The 24,686-nt window shown below is 43.2% G+C and overlaps 1 protein-coding gene across 4 annotated transcripts in view; it reads right to left on the bottom strand.

The window, feature by feature from the left end:
* ADGRF5 (adhesion G protein-coupled receptor F5) overlaps positions 1 to 24,686 on the bottom strand; it is a 100,028-nt gene that overhangs the window by 60,816 nt on the left and 14,526 nt on the right. For 3 of the 4 annotated variants that reach the window (XM_057700319.1, XM_057700317.1, XM_057700318.1), the window contains exon 1: positions 8,376 to 8,611. The exons of the other annotated variant lie outside the window; for it this stretch is intronic. The gene's annotated coding sequence lies outside the window, so the exon portion shown is untranslated. Of the gene's footprint in view, positions 1 to 8,375; positions 8,612 to 24,686 lie in introns of those variants that run through there. 4 annotated transcript variants of the gene reach the window in all.

The following is a 24,686-nucleotide window of genomic DNA, read 5'->3' as shown; positions in this document are numbered from 1 at the left end:
GGTCACAGCTGAATTTGTTAAGGGTTGAGTTGTGTCCTCCAAAATTCATATGTTGAATTCCAACCCTCAGCTGCTCAGAATGTGACCTTATTTGGAGATAGGGTCTCTCAAGAGGTGATTATGGTACTTTCCTGGTGGCGCAGTGGTTAAGAATCTGCTTGCCAATGCAGGGGACACAGGTTCGATTCCCTGGTCCGGGAAGATCCCACATGCCTTGGAGCAACTAAGCCCGTGCACCACAACTACTGAGCCTGCGCTCTAGAGCCCGAGAGCCACAACTACTGAGCACACGTGCCACAACTACTGAAACCTTTGTGCCTAGAGCCCATGCTCTGAAACAAGAGAAGCCACTGCAATGAGAAGCCCATGCACCGCAACAGAGTAGCCCCCACTCTCTGCAACTAGAGAAAGCCTGTGTGCAATAATGAAGACCCAACACAGCCAAAAAGAATAATAAAATAAAATTCTCTTAAAAAAAATAAAAATAAAAACAAAGAGGTGATTACATTAAAATGAGGTCATATGGGTGGGGCCCTAATCAAATAGGACCTTATAAGAGGAGGAGATTAGGCCACGGACCCATGCAGAGGAATGACCACGTGAAGACACCAAGGAAGACAGCATCTACAAGCCAAGGAGAGAGGCTTTCGAAGAAACCAATTCTGCCAATACCTTGATTTTGGACCCCCAAGCTCCAGAACTGTGAGAAAATAAATTTCTATTGTTTAAGCCACCCAGTCTGCAGACTTTATTATGGCACTCCTAGCAAACTAACATAGAATTCAATAAAAATGATACCTCTTTTTATTTTTATCACTCAAAAGGTGTGAGTGGTGTATGGCTCTCTGGTCTGCTGCCCAACTTTTATTGTTTATACTGGGAATGTTTTTATGAAATGGAAAAATGGATTATTGGTGTGTCTGAATAGAGCATAAAACATATACAGTTTAAAATGGACAGACAGGCACTTCCCTGGTGGTCCAGTGGTTAAGACTCTGTGCTTCCATTGAAAGGGGCACAGGTTCGAGTCCTGGTCAGGGAACTAAGATACTGCACACTGCTCAGTGTGGCCACAACAAACAAACAAACAAACAAACAACAACCTTGAAAGACAAGTTAGAATTCATCTCTAGTTCAAGCTATGGTAACTCTCTCCAGCATTTATCTCCCCCACCTCTGACTGACTACACAGCCCAGGCCTTCACCGCTCCTCACATGCACCCTTGCATGTGAGCCTTCTTTTCCTCTCTGCCTCACCATCTACACAGATGCAAGACTGACCTTCCGGAAGCACTCTTCTCACGGGTTACCTCTGTTCAGCTCCCCACTGCTCTCGGAACAAAGGCAATGGCTTTTGCTGCTGCTGAAGGCCCTCATGACCTGGATTTTATTTTTCAGAGCTGGCATATTTAATAGGCATCTATCATATTTTCACTACTGAAGCTGGTTGCTTTTTCATCATTTAAAATAGTGCAAGAGATTTTCCAGTGTTCATGCAAAAGTAAAAATATGAAAATTAATCTTCGAGACTTCATCCTGGGGATGGGGAAGAGTAGTTATTATTGTCAAACTATTTTTCAGTGTTTGGCAAAACAAAAGTCATCCTGTAGTTTACTTGGTTTCTTAACTTCCATTTTTTTCCTGCCCCTTCGCCTCAACATTATCACCGCATATTCAAATTCTATCCACCCTTTAATGCTCAGGCAAACGACTGCCTCCTGGTTGGAGGTTCCCTGCTCTGTTCAGCTGTAAATGGGAGGTCAGGACTTGGAGATGGTGGGCACATAAAACTCAAGCCATTTGGTTAAAAAGTGGAGAGTAGCGATGCTTCCCGTAGGTAAACTGCTTGGTTTCCATGTCATGCACAGAAGGTGATGTTATATGCATGGCTTTCTTTTTAAGAAAGGAAGGATTGCATTGCCTGCTAGGACACTAACGAGGGAAGCCAGGCATCTTACTAAGTCCTGGCTTGTGTCTGACTCACTAGACAGGTTATTGTGTTCTTTGAAAGAAGCCAGTGGTATATCTTCCTATGCCCTGTTGCCCACGTTCTGGGGCACATACTATATGCCACACTGTCTGAGCCATGCACTTCTGATCAAAATAGTGACCAGATGAGAGACTAAAAATAAATACGCACATATACCATTCTACTGCTAGAGAATAATTCAAAGCAGAGTTCCTATTGATGGCAAATAACGAATGGTAGTACAAAATTTCAGGACTTTCATTGCAAATTTGACTGAGACTATTATTCTTTGCTCAGGGTTGCAATAAAGACAGGATGTCATCAATAACCTCCCTTCTGAACTGCAGAAGTGCAGATTAAAAATCCTCGAGGAATAATTTAAGAGGTCTGCCTTCTCAGATCTGTATTTTCAACCACAGAGGTGATAAGATTTAACCTTTGCTGAACTTATCTAATGAGATGATTCATTCCTCGCACATGCAGAACTGTAAGCTAAATATTTATTAAACAGAAACACGAAACACAATACCAACGAAAGAACGGCCTTGAAAAATTTTTTTTTTCTATTTAATTTCCCTTTGCCTTAAAATAAGGTCCTGCCTCAGCATTGTGTCAGGGTAGCTCAGTCCTATCAGATTACAGAGGAACATTTGTTTGTACACAATGGGGGTCAGGTTTTCCAAAACACACTGCACATGTGCGCGGCGTTGATAACCTTTCATCCTTCTTCACTGGTTGTAAATCACTGGAGGATCTTATGCCGTCTCCATGAAGACATTAAGTTCTTAACTCCGATCTTCTCTCAACCATCTTGCTACTTTCATTTACCACATGGAGGGGTTTCCCTAAGCTCTGGCAAGACAATGCACTCTGACTACCATGGAGGCTGGCCCTGGGGTTGGCTGCCAGGCTGTATAGAGCCTCAGAGGGCCTGGGTGTGGGTCCAAGCCTTCCAGTTCTGTGGTTCTACTCTTCACAGGGTGAGATTCAAAATAATACTGAGTGTTCTAATAACCACAGTAGTGGACCAATCAGAGCAGTCTCTGGTCACTGCAAGAGCACAGGCCCCAGGGTCCTCATTGCCAGTTAGTAGGGGATGTCTGTGCGAGGGTCCAAGGCAAAAAACCGGATGACGGAGGCAGAGGTGGGAGGGGGCACTCCGGACCCTCCAGGGCCCTTGGGGCAGCAGTTATTTATCTCCCATGTGGTTTCAATTATTGCAACATTTTAATAACTGGCAGGGCCGTTTTAGCCCTCTGTGTTCCCTGCTTCCCCAGACCCCATTCACTCCGTCTCCCCGACATCAGGCATTGGTGTCCTTAGCCAGTGACTTCGCTTCTCTTAAATATCCATTTTGTTAGACTTTAGAGTAAGGTATGTGTGCTACTTAAAATGAAAAAAGTATCATCCCCCCCACCCCACCCCACCCTACAGTATCCTGAGAAGTCATGGCCATTCCAAGATCTCCTTAATCTGGATAGTCTGACTTTAGTCCTCACCTTATGAAAAGTATTTTCTCAAGTGTGACATTCCTCACCAGTCCTCATCCTCCCTGGTTTCTCGTTGGTTTCTGACAACACTTAGCACCTCCTCCTTCACAGCCCCCCCCCTTTTCCGCCCCTGGGGTCTCTCCCTGCTCCAGTCTTTGCTCTTTCCCTCTTCCTATGATCCCATCCTCCTCATCCTACACCGTCTCACCACAGGTCGGACAAACCTTCCCCCCGGGGGCCTTGGGTGATCTCTCTTGACACCCTCTCTCTTAGGGAGCTTGTCCATGTCTATCGTTTTAATTATCAATTGATATGCGAATTCCCCAAACTTTATCTCCACCTTGATCTCTTTGCTAAATATTAGGAACGTCTTTCCAACTGGACTATTTCCACCTGAGTCTAATTCAGCTCATCCAGAACTAATGTGTCTCTTCTCTCCTAACGCATCTCTTCCCAGACTGGCCAACTGCTGGCTTCATTCTCCAGTTTCCCAGACTCACAACCCCACGGGTATTCCGGGTCACAAGAATCGCGGGCCGGAGTGGGAGGAGCAATTGAACCATTGGCTAAGTCCTGTGGATACCTCCTGCGCCCATGTTTTCTTTTCCTTGGCCTCCACTTGGTGTGGATGTTATCATCTCATCATCATCATCATCACTGGATAATTGCAGCAGTTTCCTGAACCCTCCCTCCTTTCCTCCCTGTCCAGTATCCAATACCATCAGCTCATTCATTTGCCTAGAACACTAGTTTTCATAGATTGCTTGTATACCGCATTCAAATACTGTAAACATTCTCAAATGCCCAGAGAATATTTGGGCTAATTCACCTGGCGAGCATGGTCACCGCAATCTAAGGTAGAGCCAGCCCTGCCACATTTTCCTTCCATTTGACACTTGGATACAGAACAGCCTGACCTAATCACAAGCTTTTATTGTACCTTCTTTTGCAAAATTTCTCATAAATATTAACAGAAAATATTGGTTGAAGAGATTGCTACCCCTTAGCTTCTTCTCACACTATTCTTGGTGACTGAAACGCCCCGTTCCCACCTTCTGAGATTTACATGTTATTTCAGGTCTTGCTTATTCCCTTGGTAACAACAATCATTGCTGTCGTTGATCCAACCCTTGCGATATGCTGGCACTAGACTAAGTGCTCTGCGTGTACTGGACTCGTTTAATCCTTAACTCCTGCATTGTTAAAACTCTTGGCATCCCCCCTTTTACCGATGAGACTTGGTAAATTAAATCACACACCCAAGTCACACAGTAAGTAGCCAACTCTGTTGCCGAATCTGAACTCTCAGCCTTTATAGCGCATGCCTCTTTTCTTGTCTTTTTGAGAGAAACATCTTTCTTTGGAATATGCTGAATTTCTCTCCTCGGCTACTCCACTGGCCCTGGCATTTGGATTTTTTTTTTTTTTTCTTTTTCAGCACTATTGTGGTTTTTGAAGCATAGCATTGTAATTAGGCACATGGACTGGTAAGTCAGACTGCCTGAGCTGGAATCCCAACTTCACTACTTGCCAGCTTTGTGTGCCTCTCGGACAACTAACTTAAAATTGTGTGCCCTTTTGTCTATAAAATAGGATAAAATTATAATAGTACCTGAGGGATTGGATACTTGGAATAACTATGTGATTTAGCAATCTTGGTAAAGCACTAAACACAGTGCCTGGGACATAATAAATACTCAGTAAATATTACCTGTTATTATTAAAATTCCCAGGGCCTGTGCCTTGCCTCCTGTTACGAGTATAAGCTAATTAAAGGAAAGGATTCTCTGTCTTTGTGATTCCACAGCTCTTTGCACATCCATCAGTGTAGATGCTTCCACTAAGCTGTGACATTAAAGGTTTCACTTCTGTGATTATCTTTTAGGAAACAGGCAAGATTCCAATTATTTTAACCATCATCACTAGAATCAGGCGATGTGAGTTGAAATGCTGAGCTGGGAAATAATGTGTGAATTCATAGCGTCCCCACAGCCAACACAGATATTTAACTCAATGAGCCTTCCTGCAGCACCTACTCTGTGCTGCAACTCTCAGGACCTGGGGAAACTGAGTCTGAGAGGACCCCTCCCAGTGCTTCCTTTAAAGGAGCCAAGGATTACAGCGGTGAGTGATGCTGATTTGGATTATACTGAGAAATGTTGGTGGGGACGTTTCTAGGGGCACATCTTCTGATTAAGAAACAGCTCTGATTTATTGTCTGTCCATCTATATAGATCACTTCAGAAAGTGGCACATCATGCAAAGGATACTTCGTATTTCTTTTTCTGGGAATTGAGACATATGTTAAAGTGACATTGAGTAAAATGGATGGTGCCCCCACCCTCGTAATCATTTGGCAGTACAAGAGCACATCCTGTTTACCTAGAACATTTCATCTGGTTTTGTAAACTCTGCAAGTAGCAGGGAGCCAGTGAATCTGCAGGGAAGCCAGCAGGGTTGCTCCAATTTAAACCCGAAAGGCAGTGCCATTGTTTGGGGAGCTGGAGATGCCTCTTCATTCTCACCTGCAGCTGTGAGAGGGGGCTTTTCCTCTCATAAACGGCAGCAGTCAGAATCCTAACACATGATGCTCACGGCTGCTGGCACTTTTGGCCCCAACTTCTTGGCGCCATAAAGCGGTATCACTTCTGCTTCTCAATTGAGACTTTCTCTCTTACAGTTTTGACTCAGTGGTCCTCAAGCCTCACTGCATAAAATAATCACTTTGGAGATTTAAAACAAAATGAACCAAACAAAAAAGCCGTGCCCGAGTCCCTTTCCCCAGATATTCTGACTCAGTTGTTCCAGGGAAGTGTCTGGGCATTGTTTTCTTTTTGTTAAGTTTCTGGGGGTGATACCAATGGACAGCAGGTGTTAGCATCTGCTAAGATCTGGAGAGGCAATAGCTTGATCTATCTACAGACATCCAGCACAACTGGGAATCCATGTTGCTACAAAGCTGATAGAATCCAGTCAATCACATTAATTCTCCATTCCACATGACTTTTATCCTCATGTTACCAACCAAGAATGGGGTTGGAAAGGCAGAGATCTGGGCTTCTTCTCATTTCAGTGCCCCCAAAAGATTCATTGTGACATGCTAAGCAAACAACGAAACCTCTGAGCCTCTCATTTTTGTATTCCATAAAGTGGCAACAAGCTACCTGTTTTACCTGTGATGTGGTGAAGGAGGAGGAGGTCTCTATCAAGGGCTAGCACTGTGCAGTAGGGTGAAATGGTTAATAAAATTACCCAGAGAAAGGGTCAAGGCAGGCGAATTTAACAGGATGGTCAGGAAAACACTAGACAATGTCCAAAATCAGCAGGGCCAACTGGTCCTCTAGTTTGGGATAGAGAAAGCTTGGGAAGGGCAAGAAAATGTTAAATAGCAACTGAAAGTATTTTGTGATCATTCTTGGACTTGACATTGCTTGTGCCAAGTTTATTCCAAATCCTCTCTCCATGATCGATACCGACCTGTTCATAGTCTTTTTCTTATTCACTTGTCTCATAATAATGTATGGCAGGAGAAAAAAAATAAAAGGCCACCTTTTTACAGAAAGATAAAAGAAACAGAAAATGAACCCATCTATTAAGCACATCTATTATCCATTAAACAACAAGGGACTCTCTCCCACCCTCCCCCAATTTTCCCAAAGCCAACCACTTAATCTAGCTGGCTAGCTATCATCTATCTATCTATCTATCTATCTATCTATCTATCTATCTATCATCTATCCATCCAGTTTCTAGTCAGTTAATCTTCTTTTATTTTCCATGACAGAATGCCTTTGATGGTCTTTAAGAGGGTAGCCTAAACTACTAGTTGCAAAATCTAGAATTTAATCCACTAGAAGTTGTTACGAATACTATTAGTTGCCAAAGCCAAAGCCAACACAAAAATAATAATGGTGAAAAGGAATAAAACTCAAACTTTTCTAAATATTAAAAGAGCTGTGTAATGCATGGATTGGACAATAAGGATTTCTTATATTCCTATGTGCCTTGGTTTGTCCTAAAAGCCAGGAAGACAGAAAAATAAGGCATTTAACTGATAAGATACACAGCAAACAATTGATGGGATAACTTTGGGGAGGGGAAAAAACTAACGCGTATGGGGTGGGTGGGCCTTAAAAAATTGTTAGACATATTCTATTCCAGTACGAAAATAGTCATGTGTTGCTTGTGTAATTCAAAAATGAAAGGCCCAAAACATTACCCCTCATGAAGGGAAAAACTGAGCTGCTGTGAAGTGGGGTGGCCTGGTTTTCTACAAAGTACAAGAAAACATGGTTTAAGCAAACCACACATCGTAGGGCATTTGCTCCCTTCTGGAACACTCGACGCAGGCCTGCCTGCTCTTAATCCCAGCGCTTTTCTTGACCTCCATCCCAGCACTGACTTGCAAACCCCCTTGCCCTCAGTCATGGGCAGTAGCTTATATTTTACATTCCCAGAACTGCCTAGGACCTGAGGATACCCGTGCCCTTCTTGCTACACTCGGGGTAGCCTCCCTGGCTGCCTAGCAAGGAAACAGTCACATAGCAATTCACAAATGCTCTGGTCTTTATGGTATTTTCTGGCTCAGGGATGGGAAAACTCATTAAAAAGAAAGAAAAAGGAAAAGGAAAGCTCTTTTTATTATAGAGGAAATCCTAAAAGCATCCCAGCTCACTGCCTGACACTCAAGCTCCCTAAACGCAGTCTCGCCAACTTGACCATCAGCCTGCACACACAATGCCCTTGACCAGACACGCTTTGCGCTCCCAACATACATGTCACAGCTACAGAAACGAAAATCGCGCAGGAGGTTGTAACTGAAAGATGTCTTAAAAGGCATGTGGGAGTGACCTCGGTGCCCCTGAGGTCTTGCTACAAAGAGAGACAGACCCCCCAGCAGGAGAAATGTCTCTTACCTGCCCAGCACCGTCGTCCCCAGGCCGGTTCCTGCTCTGATCAGACGTCTAACAAACTTCCAGATCTCCACTACGAGGCCATTGGCCCCCCAGCCTCATGCTCGGTGGAGGGAGAGCCGAGCAGGACTCATCAGGAGGGCTCAGGCAAGCCCAGCAGCTGCGAACCGAGTTCAGTCTCGCCGCTGACCGGTGCCTCCCTGCCGTGGTCCTCTGAGCCTCACAGGGCCATCCCTAGTGGCTCGCTGCTGTTTGAAAACAAGAAGTGATTTCCTGACCCTCTTCCCCGGATGGCGTGTGTGATTTCCTTCACGCCCATGGGAAGTCCTTCAGATCCTTCTTATCTGGAAACCTATTCACTGAGTGGCCGGACTTGTTTGGTCAAGGCCCCTAGTTCTTGCTTTCACTTCTCCAAAGAAAAGAGTCATAAAGTGAAATCAAAGAGAGCCCCAAATGGGTTCGAGCTCATGGTCAGTGTAGGATGCCTAGTTTAAACCTTTGAAAGATGTCCACTAGATGAGATTGTGTTTTCAGATTGGAAAGAAAATTTAAATTATCAACGAGTTTCATTTCTAGGGGCAGCAAGAAATTAGAGATTGAAAAAAAAGTCTTGAATATGAGAAGATCTAGTGAGGTCATTTAGTCGAAGCCCTGGGCTTTAGGGAGGGTGGCACTTCCAATATGCGACATTCAGGGACGTTCAGTTCTCCCAGATTTCTAAGGAAACTCTATGAACATGTGTGCATCAAATTACAAATTCTGTACCACTTAAAATATCGTCTCAATAACACTAATGTTAAAGATAAGGAGATACCTGGGAAAAGGTAGGTTGGCAGGCTGCAGTCAGGTTGTTGGGTTTAGTGATGAATTAGAATCAGAGTTTTTGAGCTGGAAGTGACCTACTCATTCTCATTTTACAAGTAAGGAAACTGAGGTCCAAGGAGAAACAGTGACTTGCTTAAGGTCAAAACACCGATGGGAAGTAATAGATGGTCATCTAATTGTTCTTAAACTTCTGTGTGTGGAATACTCTTCCATTTCCTACTCTGAAGCCCTGCCCACAGAAAGTTTGATGAATGGATCCTGGCCTAGAGCCCAGGAATCTGCATTGTAAGTGTTCCAGTAAGTATGACACAGACTGTCCCCGAACTGCACTGAGAGAAACTCTCCTAGTGTCAGGACTGTGTGTCAGTGCAAGAACCCCAGAGTCAGACTGTAGGAATTCAAACCATAGGGCCACTGATTCCTATTTCCGTGGCCATGAACACATTAGGAGACCTCACTGAGACTCATTTTTATTACGTGTGAACATGGACTAGCAACACTACTCAGGCTATAAAAGCTCCGGGAAGAGCCTGGTGTAGAGAAAGAGCTCCAGAACTGGAGATCTGGGCTCCAATCCTCCAAGCTCACGGGCCTTCCCCGTCCCACACCATCTCCCTCCCTCCTTGCCAGCCTCCCCTTCCAGCCAGAGCTATTGGCCCATAGGCGCGTCAGCAACCACCGGTGTATTCAGGCTGGAGACAGGGTGAGATGCCTTGGCAAAAGGTGGATGCACTTTCAGAATATTATGATTCTGCTTCTCAGTACTGATTCTCCGTTGTATCCTCCAGCCCACTCCAGGCCATCATGGGAGATGGTGGCAGGTGCCCCCCTCCACAGCTGATCCTCCACTTCCTCCCCACTGCCAGCCTGGGCCCAGAGGTGTGTTCAGAGGGTGCAAGACGATCGGTCTGACACACAGCAATGTCATTCTTCTTGCTGGACCCTGGGGTATGCATGGACACGTGGCCAGTTGTGGATGTACATTACCTCTGGATTTACTGTCGGTGGCACAATAAAGGGCCTTATTATTTAATCCAGTTCTAATTTCATTACCTATAGTAAAGTAAATCACTATGAAAAACAAATCTTTTGATGCCATAGAAAATATTCCCAATATAGTAAATCAACTCTACTTCAATTTAAAAATAACTCTACAAAAAATAAATAAATTATAACCCTTGGCCAATAAATAAACAGAATATTAAAACACATACACACAGAGCCAAATAACTTAAATCATATTTTAGAATATAGTTGATCCCTGAACAATGTGTCTTCGAAGTATGTGGGTCTACTTACACGCCAATTTTTTTCATTAAATACACACCACTGTATGATACGGTCCACAGTTGCTAGGTTGATGCCTCATGTGTGGAACCAGGATACGGAGCACCGATTGTAAAGTTATGCACAGATTTTCAACTGCACAGGAGTGGGTGCTCTTAACCTCTATGTCGTCCAAGGGTCAACTGTATTCCAAATTTCTTATGCTAAATATTTGTGGTATTGACTTTTCTATACAAAAGGGACAAAGATACTCCAGATTCTTTTTTACACTAAAAACCTGTAATATTAAATAAAAGTAGTAGAAAACACCTAGGTCTTGAAAACACGAGTAGCCTGGGGCTAAATGTGTGGACACCAGATCTGCCCACTAGTATAGCTTCTCGGAAACTTAACAAGTTATTTCACCTTTCTGTGCCTCAGCTTTCTCATCTGTAAAATGAGAGTAATAATAAGACCTACCTCAGGGCTGTTGCGAGATTAAATGAGTTTGATACACGTGAAAATGCTTATAACTGCCTGGCACTTGGTGAGCCTGTGTAAGTGTTGGCTATTGTTATTTTTGCAGAAAAGAGGTTTTTGTTGTAATAACACATAGGGATTTGGTACTGTCTTTGCTTTTGTTTTCTGCTGGCTTTGCCTCTGGTCTGCAGATTGGCATGTTGAAGATGCCTCTAAAATATACCTTCCTGTCTCTGTCAGGAGATGTGGTTCCTTTGGGGGTTTCTTGAGTGGCTTAGCATACATGTAGATCAATGACACCAGCTGTGTTGGAAGGAATGAAGAAAACATAGGAGGAAACTGTATACAGCAGTAAAGGACACTAAAAGAACTTTGCAGACTGACAGCTTTGGAAGGTAATCATAAGAGAGAACTGAAAGTCTGGTTGCAGAGTTTGCCCACTCCAGGAGAGGAAAGCTTGCAGATCTGATCCTTCAAAAAAGAGTAGCTATGTGGGGGACCTTGACTCGTATGCATCTTGCCTTAAAAAGCACCCAGCTGTCAGGGGCAGCTCTTGGGTTAACGCTCCTTCGAAAATGCTCTCTTTTTCCTGTTTGCATTGTGCTGTGGGGCACCGTCGACTCTGACACAGGACAGGGCGTTGTCAAGGTGGCTGTCCCTTTGCCTCCCAGAGGAGCAATTCCTCTCTCACCCATAGTCCTGTTTGTTGCTAGGAACACTTTTTGCGTGTGGCACTCACTTTACAAGGAAAACAAAGACAAACAAGGAATGCAACCACCATATGGTCTCGGCTGCAACCCAGAATTCACTGCTGATGGGAAGACTTTGCCCTGTCCCAACTACAGCTGCCCTGCTGTTGGCTGGGAGAGAGCCCTTCTCCTGAGTTCTAACATGTTGGAGCTGGTGGCAAGTTGAACCCAGACTTCAACCAGATTGCAGTGGTGCAACCAGAGTAACTAATTCAACTAGTTGCGTTATCTATGCTTGTGTTAGTATGAGGCGTTTCTTAGGACTTGAGGGGATAACCTCATTGGAAACAGGGCTATTTGCTCAGGCAGAAATGTCAGCACCAAATAAATGTGTCTTTCCCGGTACTCTCCAGGCTGTGTCACGCCTCTGCCCTTCCACCTTCTTCATCTGGCTAACTTTTAATCTCCAGTTAATTTGCAGATGTTATTTCTTCCAAGGACTCTCCTAGTCCTCCCAGCCCAGGCCAAGTGTTTCTTCTTCCTGACCCCAAACTCTCAGGTAGGTGACTTTCTGCAGGTACCAGACTGCACTCAAATGATCGTTTTAATGCATTGACTGTAAGTGCCTTGAGGGCTGGGCCTTGTCTTATTTACTGCGTGCCCAGCTCCTCGCTCGGTGCTGGCAGGACCTAGGTGATCCATAGACGCAAACAAAAGGACTACCATATGACCCAGCAATCCCCCTCCTGGGCATAAGTCCAGAGGTAACCATAATTTGAAAAGATACACGCATCCCAGTGTTCACTGCAGCACTATTTACAATAGCCAGGACATGGAAGCAACCTAAATGTCCACCAACAGATGAATGGATAAAGAAGATGTGGCACATATATACAATGGAATATTACTCAGCCATAAAAAAAGAATGAAATAATGCCATGTGCAGCAACATGAATGGACCTAGAGATTATCATACTAAGTGAAGTCAGATGAAGAAAAATTATTATATGATATCACTCATATGTGAAATCTAATTTAAAAAATGATATAGGGACTTCCTTGGTGGTGCAGTGGTTAAGAATCTGCCAGCCAATGCAGGGGACATGGGTTTGAGCCTTGGTCCAGGAACATCCCATGTGCCACGGAGCAACAAATCCTGTGTGCCACACTATTGAAGCCGCCCCTCCGCAACAAGAGAAGCCACCATAATGAAAAGCCCACACAATGCAACAAAGAGTGGCCCCAACTCACCGCAGCTAGAGAAAGTCCACGAGCAGAAACGAAGACCCAATGCAGCCAATAAATAAATAAATAAAAATTTTAGAATGATATAAATGAACTTATTTAAAAAGCAGAAACAGACTCACAGATTTGGAAAACAAATTTATAGTTACCAAAGGGGAAATGTGGGGAGGGAGGGATAAATTAGGAGCTTGGGATTACCATATACACACTACTATATATAAGATAGATAACCAACAAGGACCTAATGTATAAGACAGGGAACTCTACTCAATATTCTGTAATAACCTATACGGGAAAAGAATCTAAAAAAAGAGTGGATATATGTATATGTATAACAGATTCACTTTGCTGTACACCTGAAGCTAACAGAACATTGTAATTCAACTATACTCCAATAATATTTTTTTGAAAAGCCAAAAAAAAGGAAACCACTTCACCTCATTCTATCACTGGATTCTCTTCTTAACATTGGCATGTCCCATGGCTCAATCTTTGTAACTCTTCTCTGTGGACATTTATTCCCCAGGTGATCTCCATCAGTTTCATGCTTTACATCTTTGTGCTGATGACTTCCAAACACCTACTTCAATCACAGACCTCACTCCTGAACTCCTGACCTGTACATCCAACCTCCAACATGTTATCTCTACTTGGATCTTCAATAGGCTCTCAAACTGATCATATCCAAAATGGAACTCCTGATCTTCTGTCCCAAACTAGCTTTTTCAGCAGTCTCTCCCAACTCAGTAAAGGGCGTCTCCATCCTTCCAGGTTACCCAGACCAAAACTCTGAGACTCATCCTTGAGTCCTCTCTTACACAGTTTGTATTTAATTTGTCATCAAATCCTGTGAGCACTACCTTCAAAATACATGTGTGATGGGGCATTTCTTACCACCCCCCTCCACTGCGATTTCTCTCATCAAACCATCATTACCTCTTGACTGGATGATTACCACTGCCTCTAATAGTTCTCTGTGTAAGACTCACGTTAGAAAGGTCTTCATGAGACATAAACTATGTAAGGTCCATCTGTGCTGTCCGGTGCTCCCATCTCACACAGTCAAGGTGAAAGTCCTTTCAATGGCCTGTAAGTTCTACACATCGGAAGCCTTGCTCCTCCTACCACATCCTCCCTTAATTCCTCTCCTTCTTTCCACATTGCTCCAGCCACACTGCCCCATCTCAGAGTCTTGGCACTGGCCATTCTCTCTGCCTGGATGTTCTTAGCCCAGATATCCTCATATCTCGTTCCCTCACCTCATTTCCACCTTTGCCCAAACATTGCTTTCTTAGTGAGGCCTTCCCTGACCACCACAAGTCACACTTCAGTCCTCCCAACCCCCTGCCCTGATGAAATTTTTCCGTATCACATATCACCTCTAATACACTATAATGTACTTATTTGTTTTATTGGCTGTCTCTACCTTGCAACCCTCCACTAGAGTGTAAGCTCCCTGAGGGCAGAGATACCTATTTGGTTCATTAAAGAAACGTATGTGAAAGTGTAACGTGCAAGCAAAGTCAAGAATGCCAGGATATTAGTATATACACAGCTGAAGTGTATACCAAAGTCCATAACTTTTCCAATTGCAAAACACTCACACCTCTATGCCTTGGCAGGGTAAGCCCCTTTTTTTTTTTTTTAAATCCACAACCAGATGTTGGTAACCCTTTTGATCCAATGTGGCTGGGTCAGGTCTCTTTTGGTATTTCCATATCTAGGCCAGGAAAATTCCCCTCTGGCACTGAACTGTCCTTATGCAAGGAAGGAACCGACAAAATAATCGGGCGGTTTTATATTATACAAATGGTCTTATTCTTATCTTTCGTGTGTATATCTTGGCAGAGTCTCTGCTAATTGGAACTGGTCACGTTTGTGCTTGGCTGTGGCCTCTCAGGTTTTATTTGCACTTGTTGTTCCTGGACCCATTCCACCAATAGACAGATTTATTTCAACTTCTTGGTGTGCATATCTTTCAGATACTTACATTATTTTGCTGTGGTAGATCCCAAAGATTTCCATCTTTTTTTTTAATTTTTTAAAAATTTATTTATTTATTTTATTTTTTATTTATTGGCTGCATTGGATCTTCGCTGCTGCGTGAGGGCTTTCTGTAGTTGTGGAGAGCAGGGGCTACTCTTCATTGTGGTGTGCGGGTTTCTCACTGCAGTGGCTTCTCTTGTTGCAGAGCATAGGCTCTAGGCACACAGGCTTCAGTAGTTAAGGTGTGTGGGCTCAATAGTTGTGGCTCACAGGCTCTAGAGAGCAAGCTCAGTAGTTGTGGGTGCATGGGCTTAGTTGCTCCGTGGCGTGTGGGATCTTCCCTGACCAGGGCTCAAAACCTTGTCTCCTGCATTGGCAGGCAGACTCTTAACCACTGTGCCACCAGGGAAGCCCAAAGATTTCCATCCTTTGGACCAATTGGATACAGTTGACAGCATATTCTACCCACCTTCTTATGTCTCCAATGATGGCCCCAGTTTTAGTCCGAAATCCAAAGCACCCTCCAAGTGAAGCCTTGTTTGGACCACTGCCAAGACTACCTTCCCTGCCTTTTCTTGGAAGAGGGAGAGACAACATATGGGGGAAATGGAGGCAGATTCACCACACTGCTCCATAGAGGCATCATCAAGAGCCCCCTCTTGACCTTCATTGATCTTCTCTTATGGAGGGTTGACCATCAGTGGCCTGGGAATCATCCCTAGCCTTTAGATTCCACCTTCAGCTCTTACAGGTGATGTACCATCCACGTAGAAGGAAGTGCCCGTTGATGCCCACAGCATGACATATGTCACCCACATGCTACAGCTATGATGTGCATGATGTCAGAGTTATTGACTGACCACATTTGTCATTGATTCCTCCTCCTTCATTCCCGCCCCCACCCCCACTACCCTCACTTTCAGTATCATGGAGAAGAGCTGGGTATCGAGGACATGGACATTCCTTTTTGTCTTGGTCTGGGAAGGAAGCTATTTTGAAGGAAGCTGCATTTGGTCTCAAGGGTGCAAGTTCTTTTGTTCATGAACACTGGGCAGTCACTCCTCTTCTGACTTCTGCTTTCTTATTGTGTGTCCTGGGTGCAGGTGCTCTGCTTCGGCAGGTGTCATACGCCTCAGGCAGCATAAGGACATCTGCTAACACCTGGCAGACCCTAGTCCCCATAAGAGCACTTTCCATCCCGATTCCATGGCTCTTTACTGTTTTCAGGGCCTCAGTACTTCCTCTGACACCAAAACAAAGGTTCCCCCATTTTTACCTTTGATTGGAGGGGTAATTTCCTCAGAATTTATCAAGTTGATGAGTGAACAGCCATGATGCTAAAACCACCAGACAAATATGAGCTGAAGAGTCATCCATGCCAGGAGAAAAATCAGAATCACAGGATTCTACAGTCAAGGGGGTCTGGTGATCATTCATCCCAGCGTCCATGCTAGAGGGAGTGGAGAGGCTTCACCAAGGTCACAACACCCATTAGTGTCAGAGCCAGAATTAGAACTGAGATTTCCCATCTTCCTAGGAAGGACTGTTAACATGGTGCCTGCCCTGACCCCCTCTGGATACTCAGATACCCTTTCTTCTTACCTCTGAATTAGGACAATTCCCCAGGTACAGGTAAGGGGTTGATGCCTATACCTAATGCCAAGATAGAGTGATGATTTCTGAATAGAGAGACACAGTATTAAACTTGTGTTAAACTTGTAGTCTTTTCTTTATGATGCTTGGTCCACAATTTAATTAGTGCCAGAAATGACACTCTAAATAAATTATTCCAATTTTCCAGTGGCTATATTCGTTCAAGAAAGAATGTTGGGACCTCCTCCTTGGGGAAGTGGTTAAGACTCTGCACTTCCAATGCAGGGGGCCCGGGTTTGATCCCTGGTCATGGAGCTAGATCCCATGTGAATGCCACAACTAAGAGTTCACATGCCACAACTAAGGAGCCCTCATGCTGCAACTTAGACCTGGCAGGACCAAATAAATAAATATTTTTTAAAAAAGAGAAAGATCGAGGGGGGGGTCGGGGAAGGGAGGGAGTACGGGGATGTGTGTATGGAAACAGATGATTGAACCTGGTGTACCCCCAAAAAAAATTTAAAAAAAATAAAAAAAAAGAGAAAGAATGTTAAATGGTTCTTTCTATGGTACTAGGATACAGCTGGACTGAAAGTGAAGCAAAGTGCACCATAGTGGTCTGAAAAACATGGCGCCAGGTGACATCAACAATACAGACTGTCACCTCTGTGGAAGGATTTGAGAAGCAATAGAAAATCCCATGCCCACCTGCTCCTAATTCCTAAACTTACACTTTTAGAGACAAATTGCTTTAAGTGAAAGAACAACCTCTGCTCTGACTCAAATGCCTTTGAAACGTGGACGTATTGTCCATTTGCAATGAGTTGCATGTAAGTATGAATTAGTTTAAATCATCAAAGAGGCTTTAATATGAAAACAAGCAGAGATAACAAGAGAGCAATGAGGTAAAGGAGGAGAGATAAATTGGGAGATTGGGATGGACATATACACACTGCTATAAATAAAATAGATAACTAATAAGGACCTGCTGTATAGCACAGGGAACTCTACTCAATACTCTGTAGTGGCCTATATGGGAAAAGAATCTAAAGAAGAGTGGATATATGTAAATGTATAACAGATTCACTTTGCTGTACATCTGAATCTAATACAACATTGTAAATCAACTGTATTCCAATAAATTTTTTTTAAAAGAGATCAATGGGGTTAGAGAGAAGTGGGAGATAGTGGAAAGAGGGGAGTATTTCCGAGAGCAGTTCTTAACTGTGTCTGAGGACAGACAAACAACTTATTCATTAAAATTATTCTGCTAATTGTTGCTGGAATTGCTACAATCACATGACCTGACAATCCTCTTATCTATGTTAGTTTGTTCACTCCTCAAAGTCACCATTTCAGATCTTCTCTTCTCTCCTCACTCTTGACTGTAGCCTTGCCTCCTACTTCATTGAGAAAACAGAATCAATCAAAGGCTCATCTTCCTTCGTGCAAAGTTCCCACCCTCTTGCACCTGAACTGCCCTTTCTGCCCTCTGGTTTGCAAGGATGACTCAGCCGGTCTCCTCCCGATGACCTGCCTCTTCCCCCAAGACCTGCCTCTTCCCCCACGCAGCTCCGGGTCCCATTTCCTCTTTCATCCTCAGCACTGGCTCAGTCCCAGCAACACGCAAGCATGCTTTAGAATCTGTCTTGAAAAGCCTTGATTTAACATCTGTCTCTTTCCTCATTGACTGTGATATTTTTCTGCTCCCCTTTACAGCAGCTCTTGACCAAATAGCTGAATACATCAACTTTCTCACCAGTTCCTCATCCCTCTTCTCTGGCCCCAAGATGAGTCAAATCTATCTGCCTCCCCTAGTCCTGCACTAACGGCTCTTATGACGGTTACCATGGTTTCCGTGACATCATGGTCAATGGTCCATTTGCTGTTCTCATTCTTGACCCTGCAGCACAATGTGACAGAGTTGGCTGCTCCTGCCTCCTTGAAATCCCATTTTTTTCCAGGCTTCTATGACATCCAGTCTTCTGATTTTCCTCCCACCCCATGGGTCCCTCCCTCCTCTCAATCCCCTTGGTGGCTTTTCTTCCTTTACGTGACCTCTAAATTTAGCCTGCCCCAAGCCTAGTCCAGGGTGCCACCATCCTTTTTCACCTGTGCTTTCTTGCTTAGTGGCCTCACCTGGCTCCACACTTGGAAAAAACATTCATGGATGAAGGCAAAACAAAGATATTTCTAGCCATATAAAGACTGAAAGAGCTTGTATCTCCCTGGCCCTGGCTGAAAGGACTATTTTTTTAAAGCTCTTTTTTGGAAAATGATTGCTTTACACTGTTGTGCCAGTTTTTGCTGTACAACAAAGTGAATTATCTGTATTTATATATATATCCCCTCCCTCCCACAACTCCCTCCCACCCTTCCTATCCCACCCCTCTAAGTCATCACCCATCATCAAGTTGATCTCCCTGTTTTATGCAGCAGCTTCCTACTAGCTATCTGTTTTACATTTGGTAGTGTATATGAAAGGACTATTAAAATAGGATTTAAAAAAAAAGATTTTGTTCTATGGACCCTTTTGGCCATCTGGTGAAGACTATATCTCCTTAAAAGGGTTATGCTTTTAAATGCATAGAACAAAATACATAGGATTACAAGGAAAAATAATTATATTGAAATATAGTTATCAAAATATTAAAACGATGTGATTTAGTAATATATGTGCTTCTTTCTTAATCTATTCAATTAAAAGATTTAATGAGGTACCTCTGATGCTTGGAAGAAATATGGATCCAATTTGATTAATGTTATAACTTTGAACTCCTAACTTTCTCAATGTCATGGCTTCTAAGTCACCTCCATGTGCTTTCAAATGACTTTTTAATAGATTGGTGTTGGTTTTTTTTTTTCTTTTCTTCTTTTTTTTCATATGTCCATAAATGTCTGAGAACAGTCAGTGTGACTTGTCTTACACATTTTTCTTTTCTTTGCCTCCGGAGATTAACTGTCACCCAGATATGCATATAAATTGTTAAATGCAAAGGAGCAAACGTTTGGGGAGAGAGGAGTAAATACTGCTTTTGTGTTCACTTGTTTTAAATGAAAAAAATAGGAAAATGTATCTCATTTTATAAAAATCAAGAGTCATGAAAACCCTCTGTATTTGGATTTTTGGAGAACATAGCTTCTCTCTGAGTAGGATACCTCAGGATATATCGTGGGGACAGCAGTGGGATCGCAGTTAGTTTGCTTGCTCTCGGTGTCATGTTTGGACGTTAGCATGAATTGTTGTACACATCAGCGGCCTTTGATTTCAGAAATCGCTCAGAGCGGGCAGAGCATGTAAGGGACGGAAACCTCTGTACCCAAGAGAGTGGCCTGGGATCACGGTGTGGCCATTCCCCATTTCCTTGAGTCCCTTCTTGGCGGCCCCCACGGCAATATTTCCACAAAACCCTGGTGAATGGCCTTCCGTTGGCTTTCCTAAGAGCCAGAACCTCTCTGTTCAGCGTGCTGTGCTATGGCTTGAATATGGAAATCCTTTTAATTTCTTCTGTTGTGAGGAAATTTCCATGCTTGGTTTGTCAGGACAAGAGAGTTCAAACCTTATTATTGAAACATAGATGAATTGAAACAAGTAAGAAATCAAAGTTAAGCTGATTTCTGTCAAATAGTTTAAAGTCTTCCGTGGTACACAATAAATTAAGCATTGTAAAATGAAGTTAATTCAGATAATCACTCAGTCTAACTATATATATCATTGGTAATACAATTTATGGTGTAATTAAATTCTCAGAAATCTGCAGAACTCCCTCTAATTTGGTTTCTATACTTACTTGACAAGGAACAAATGTATGTCAATGTGTAACGTAACAGAGGGAACGTGAGTGGATGAAATTACTGCCTTTAATTGTTGGGAACTGCTCAGTACTGGGGTTGGATGTAATCACATGAGTTGTATTGCCGTTACAGCTACTTATCAAAAACCTTGTTAATTAAACAAAAATCAGTGAAACCATACATTTGATCCCAAAACACCTGAAAGGAGTGGGTTCGACAGATTCCCCAGAATAAACTTTCTTCAATCAAAGCAGAAAGCCAAACCCTGCAGTCATCACCAGGAGAGCTCTCTTCTCCCATTGGCCTTATCCTCTCATTTGTTTTGTTTAAACTACGAAAATAGTTTAAATAGTTGTGCACGCCTAGGGGATGAAACTAGTATGTAGTGTAAATGAACCTGTTTTATGAATAAAAAGTAAAATTTTTTAAAAAAGTAAAAAAAAAAAAAGATTTAATGAGGCAGGGTTAATAACTATCACACATTTCATGTGATGGGAATAAACTAGATTTTTGAGGGTCTGCAACATAGTAAAGTGATATCAAAATATCTGCAATTTCCATTGGTGACAAAGTCATAGGTACTCTTAATGCTGCTGTGGCTTGTTACCTAGGTTCCTAATTACAGGAAATCCTAAATTGCAATTAGAGGTTAGTAAAAATAAAGATATATTTTTTCCCATTCAAGTTCATGGACCCCACCCCAAAATTTTATTCCTGTGGTATCCATTGACTTAGGATAACGTATTTAAGAAAGAAAAAAGCACACTGAAGAACTGATCATTTAAAACACGGGGGGATGGGGCAGAAGAGGAGTGGTATGAATTGGGAGATTGGGATTGCTGTACGTGCACTGCCTTGTGTAAAACAGATAGCTATTGGGAGCCTGCTGTATAGCACAGGCTGCTAAGCTTAGTGCTCTGTGATGACCTAGGTGGGTGGGATGGGGGTGGGGCAGGGGGAGGGAGGTCCAAGAGGGAGGGGATGTTTGTATACATGTAGCTGATTCACTTGTAAAGCAGCAACTAACACAACATTGTAAAGCAACTATACCCCAATTAGAAAGTTTTTTAAAAACCTATTTTTTAACTGTTATTTGTTTAAAATTATTAGTTAAAATGACTACTTTGGAGGTGGGATTATAAAAGAAAATATGAACTAACATACTAAGTAGCTGTGACAAGGAACATAGTAGGTGTTCAATGAATAACTTTTTAATGACTAAATGAATCAGGGGAGATTTTGTTTTGTGGTTCATCCCTTTTTCAGGGGCTAGGATGTGTACGCCATCAGGAGAATCAAGTACTTCCAAGGACAAAGTCATGGCATCCTTTTGGCTGCTAACACATTGTGCTCACCAATGCGCCCTGCTCATTAATAGGGTTGCAGGAGACCCCTACGTGGATGAGGAGGTACACTACCATCTTAGCCGAAGAGTGAAAATAGCTTCTAAGGTAGAGTTAGACATCGTAAGCACATAGAGGTGCTCAGTAAACTTCCCAAGACCTACAATACAAAGGTAACACTACTAGGTCAATATCACCTTCTGGTCAACCAGCGAAGGCCACACACACCCCACTAGGGACACCTCCTGCCTCCCTTCTGAGTCCCTGCTCCATGGCTCCTGCTTCACGTCTAACAATCAGGATCCTCCACCACCACTTCCCTCAGCTCTTCAGAGCCATGATGTATTCTTTTCAAAATGCTCTTTCGAGAATAGATACTATGTCAGGCACAATGACAACGTTTGTTTGAGAAAGAAATCGGAAAAGGTCGGGCTGATGCCTGTGTCTGGGAACAACAATGGTTCTGAACTCCAGCCCCAAGAAGGGGCCTAAAATAAGCTCACTGAGGAGAAACATAAAGTTGGGAGAATAGTGGTGAGAATGGAAAATGAAGTACAAATGGAAATTAATCAACATTTGTGAAGTTCAGCTCCTTGGGGAGCAGGAAGAATGTGCTTTTAAAAGCCTAGAGATGTGGAATGCTGGAAAACCAGACGGTTTGTGATTGAGCCCCCTTGGGAAATGACCTATTCCATCATTAGCAAGACCTTGTTAGACCACGATCACCACTTTTTATTTTACCTGACATCAATCGCTTTTAAAGAAAATGGAAGGGAACACATTTTCCATATACGACACATATTACTCAGTAAACTAGCTCCTGTTCAAAACAACTTTTCTGTTTTAATATTGGGAAAAGTATTAGCTGTTCACTTTGAGTGCCCTACCCGTAGCTTTATGGAATTCCCTGCCTCCCCAAATCTAAGTCGTGTACAAGCTATCTCTTCGGAACCTCCTTTATTCACTCGTCTGTTCCATGTCATACTATGATGGCAAACTCTGAGAGCCTGTCTGACCTTTCAGTGTGCTTGGTGATCAAGTTGGTAAACCCAAAGTTTAGTTGCCCTGAGTTCTAGCCCGTACTTTCTGAGTGTTGCAGGGACATATGGAGTTAAGAGATGAAGGGAAAGTTGTTCATGGCGGCTGCTACGACCCTTGGCAATGGCCCAGCACTGCGCGAACTGTCTCTGTGCTGCATGGAAGTTGCCCGCCCCACCCCCTGACAGTTCCACGACCTATCCCAGAACAATGGGTTCACATTTCCAAGTTCAAGACTGTTCCTAACTACATCACCATCTATAATTCAAAGCCAGCCTCTTGGGACCACTAAACTATTTTTAGACCTGATGCCTAGTACACAAAACACAGCTACTCTATTAACAATTACTGGTGATTCCAGGACCACACCCCTTCAGTTTGCCTTTTCTGACCTGGAACATTAAGAGAGGGAAAACCACATATATTTTTAGTCTTTTCCCGAATTCCTCAAATGTTGTTCCATTTTCCGTCTTATTTACGGCCAGTAAGATCTGGCCTTGTGCTTTTATCCAGCAGGATGTTCACACACATACCCCTTCCTGGGACTCTTTATTTGAACCCGCTGTACCCTCACTAAATAAGGGTACTCTCATGAATGACCTCCAGCCCTTGGATCACTTCCTGGTCTACCTTAGAAATGCTGCCATATAGTCCCTTCTTAAGTGCCAGAATCACCTTATACATCCAATGCCTGCCAGGGGATATTTATGTATACTAACAGGAGCAATATTTAAGTATAGTTCTATGGTTGACATCATAAAATTTCCCAGGAATCATGTAATGACAAAGAGATAAAATTGGTTCCCTAAACCCATGAATACACACGCGTGTGCACACACACACACACACACTAGTCTGCATTGTAAAATTGGATTGAAGAAGACAGCAGACAGCGCTCATAATTCAAGACCATGGAAGCCTCTAGAATATTTGACATCTGGACCAGATCTTTTATTAATTCTACCTTCTTTTACATGAGAATATTATTTTCAGTAATCATCCTTATGTTCTTAATTAATTCTTTAGCTCTAAAACAACTAAAAAAGAAAAAAAATTACTTAAATATTTTCGGTAAACCATTGAGGTGTGAGCTAAAATGTGTATTTGTCAAATAAAAAGAGTGCACCATGTGGGTAGTACTCGAGGAAGGAAGAACTGCACAGTCTCTTTCTCAGTGCACTTCTAAGCCTTCCCAGGCCACCTGGAAAAAAAAGTGTGTGTGTGGCTCTGACCTGGGGTCAGAAGGGAAACCAGCTTTTACTCCACTTAACTCTGAAGGAAGGAAGCAGGAAGCCCTGCTCAGGGATGCGGCAAAGTCTCTTCCAGAATCGGCTGTCCTGTTACCTCCTGACCCTCTGCCTGATCAAGGATCGCTCACAGAAAACAGAGCCTCTGCCGCACATCCCGCGCCTCTCCCAGGAGCAGAGACAAGAAATAATCCTTACTGTTACTAAGCATTTGCACGGTGCCAGGCAGTGAGTCAGGACCCAGCCGAGCCTCACATCTCTGGGAGGGAGGAACCATTGTCATCCCCATTTCATGGCCAGCCTGTAAAGCTCAGTCTCAGAGCCTCTGACTTGGTGAGGATGGAACCAGAGCAGCCCATGTCCAAAGCCTTTCTGCCCTTCCTGGGAAGGGGTGGGGGGAGTTAGCTGGGGTGAAACTTCCCCTGACTTTAGCATCTGTAGACACCAGAGTGTGAACCTTCAGACCCTTGTGGTTGTGCTGTTGGATGTACAGTGTTGGGGCCCATCTATTACTGTGAATGAAGTCTGGTTGCTCATAGAGCAAGATTTAGCAATGGGCATGAAAATAATACAACATTGTAAATCAACTATAACATAAATTTTTAAAAAAGCATAAAAAAGGAAATGGGCAAAGTGAGCTTCTGGATAACTTATTAGTATAATATGTGTACAATCAGACACTGGGCATCTTCTCATTCTTTTCATCCAGGTCTTCCTGGTGTACCAGCCCCTCTAACTATCCCTTTACGTGAAAGCATTGTGAATAAGGATGAGTTGAGTTAAATATAACAGGGACAGTGTGTGGGG

This window comes from Hippopotamus amphibius, chromosome 11, assembly GCF_030028045.1.
Source record: "Hippopotamus amphibius kiboko isolate mHipAmp2 chromosome 11, mHipAmp2.hap2, whole genome shotgun sequence".
Taxonomy (NCBI): domain Eukaryota; kingdom Metazoa; phylum Chordata; class Mammalia; order Artiodactyla; family Hippopotamidae; genus Hippopotamus; species Hippopotamus amphibius.
Note: the sequence above shows the minus strand (reverse complement) of the source record. Positions and strands in the feature narration are given on the sequence as shown.